The sequence below is a fragment of the Mandrillus leucophaeus genome, unplaced genomic scaffold (genome assembly GCF_000951045.1).
Source record: "Mandrillus leucophaeus isolate KB7577 unplaced genomic scaffold, Mleu.le_1.0 Scaffold245, whole genome shotgun sequence".
In the NCBI taxonomy this organism is placed as follows: domain Eukaryota; kingdom Metazoa; phylum Chordata; class Mammalia; order Primates; family Cercopithecidae; genus Mandrillus; species Mandrillus leucophaeus.
The window spans coordinates 2,254,718-2,257,046 of NW_012102532.1; the positions used below are offsets into that span (position 1 = coordinate 2,254,718).

A 2,329-nucleotide genomic window follows, 5' to 3' on the forward strand; every position below is an offset into this window, starting at 1 on the left:
AGCATCACCTTAGCCTAAACTGCTTCAGTGAGCCACAGGGAGGTTGGAAATCACGATTCTGCTTAACCAGTTATCAAATGTGACTCTGTTTCCTCCTCTACCAGCTCTCCTGACTTGGACTGATAGTTCTGAAGGTCTGCTGAGATACGTTATGTTGAACCTGTATTATTTCCTATTAGGAGGAGGAGGAGAATTAGGACAGACTGTCCCTTCCACTATTCCACAGCCTCCTTATTTCATTTTCATTTCTCTCTGCTATCTTCCCCACCCTGTGCCTCACTCTTTTTGTTCCTGTATCTAGAGTTCTTATCTTCTAGATCATTCCCACTTGGGAAAAACAAAGTCAAACAAACAAATAAAAAAACCTCAGAAGCCTTTTAACTCAAATAAATATACTTTTCAGAAAAAGTAAAGTTGTATGGTCAGCCCAGCTCCAAGCACCCAGTGAAGCCCCACCCACCTGAAGCCAAAATGTCCAGCAAGTGGACCAAAGTCAAGACCACCAAGAAGCGACTACAGCGGGCCACATCCAATGTCTTCGCGATGTTCGACCAGTTCCACAGCCAGGAGTTTAAGGAGGCTTTCAACATGATTGACCAGAATCATGATGGCTTCAATGACAAGGGGGACAGCACAACAAGCTGGCCTCACAGGGGAAGAACCCCAAACATAAATACCTGCAGGGCATGATGAGGGAGGCCCCAGGGCCCATCACCTTCCACCACTTCCCTCACCATGTTTGGGGAGAAGCTGAATGGAACAGAGCCCCAGGATGTGATCCACAACGCCTTCACCTGCTTCAATGAGGAATCCTCAGGTTTCATTCATGAAGACCACCTCCAGGAGCTGCTCACCACCATGGGTGACAGCTTCACAGATGAGGAAGTGGATGAGATGTACTGGGAGGCGCCCACTGATAAGAAAGGCAAGTTCAACTAGGTGGAGTTCACCTGCATCCTCAAACATGGCGCCAAGGACAAAGATGACTGGGCCACCCCGCCAAGGACAAAGATGACTGGGCCACCCCAGCCCTCCTGATGTCCTGGGCCCCCAGCCAGTCACCCCTCCCTGCGGACACTGGTCTGTACCAGCTCTCTGCCCACGACCCTCTCTCCGGGGATCCTCCCTTTGAGGGCTTCGGGTCCTAGCTCCCAGTGGAGAAATCAGGCCAAGAGAAGTGCAGTGCAGGACTGAGGCAGGTGTTCTCACCGTGACTCTAGAGCCCTGGGCAGGAGTCTCTGACCCCTCCAAGGAAAGACCACCTTCTGAAGAGATGGGACTCCAGGTCCTGGAGGCACTGAGGGAAGACCCCAAGACAGCCATTCCTGGGCTGCTCCTCAAGGAGGAAGGGAACCTGTGTGCCCCCAGGAGGAAGGGGCCCTAAGTCCTGGGATCCAATACCACTTCACGTGCATCCCTACCCAAACGCAAGTTCACCAAAGTCCCCTCTCAGAGGACAGGACACTAGACCCCTACCCTACACCCTGTTGAGCCACCAGTGCACACCCACCCGGGGCAGCCACCCACCGTGGGAGTGTGCTCAAGAAGACATCAGTCCCAGGGGAGGCAGAATCTCCAATAGAGGGCTGAGCACGGAAAAAAAAGAAAGAAAAAAAAGTGAGGTACTATTTACTTATATGTAAAATTAACTCAGATTAGCTCTTCTTAAAAATCAATGGAAATTCTAAATTTAGTTTGTGTATTAAACTGGGACAAAACTAATAACAGTATTTTCCCAAGAGCACTTGGCCTTACTCCCATTCTCTCACGCTTCAGATATAAATCACTGAATGAATCTAGCACTGAATAAATGAATGATCGATCCATAATTTCCTAAGACAATTCCAATTTTCATCTCGCACAAATCTACAAAGCTGAGCCACCCGCACAGCACTTAAACTCCTGGTAGGTATCTTTCAAGGACAAGGAAGTTCCGCCTCCGGAATCCAGTTCCCTCCGCCTGGATAATGCTCCAAGGCTCCCTCACTTCATTTCAGGTCTCCTGCCAAAAGACTTCCTCACAAAGGCCTCTCAGACCGACCCCTTCCCCACTCCCAACTTTACAGCCCACTCCCCTAGCCCTACTACATTTTTATTCATGAAAATTTACGGCATTTTGTTACATATCTATACATTTTCTTGTCTTGTCTATATATATACATATACAGTCTAGGAGGGCAAGGGCTGGGGTGGCTTCGTTTGCTATGGGATCCCAGCACCTAGAGTGGAGCCCAGGACATAGTAGGTGCTCAGTAAATCACAAATCGCTTCTCCAAGGGTCCAAGGCTAGTTTCCCAGAGCTGCAGGACACTTCTCCCTTAGCCCGGCC

The 2,329-nt window shown here is 49.5% G+C and overlaps 1 pseudogene; it reads left to right on the forward strand.

Moving 5' to 3' along the window:
• Window positions 1-447: 447 nt before the first annotated feature.
• On the forward strand, window positions 448-993 carry LOC105541837 (annotated as a pseudogene).
• The last annotated feature ends 1,336 nt before the right edge of the window (window positions 994-2,329 follow it).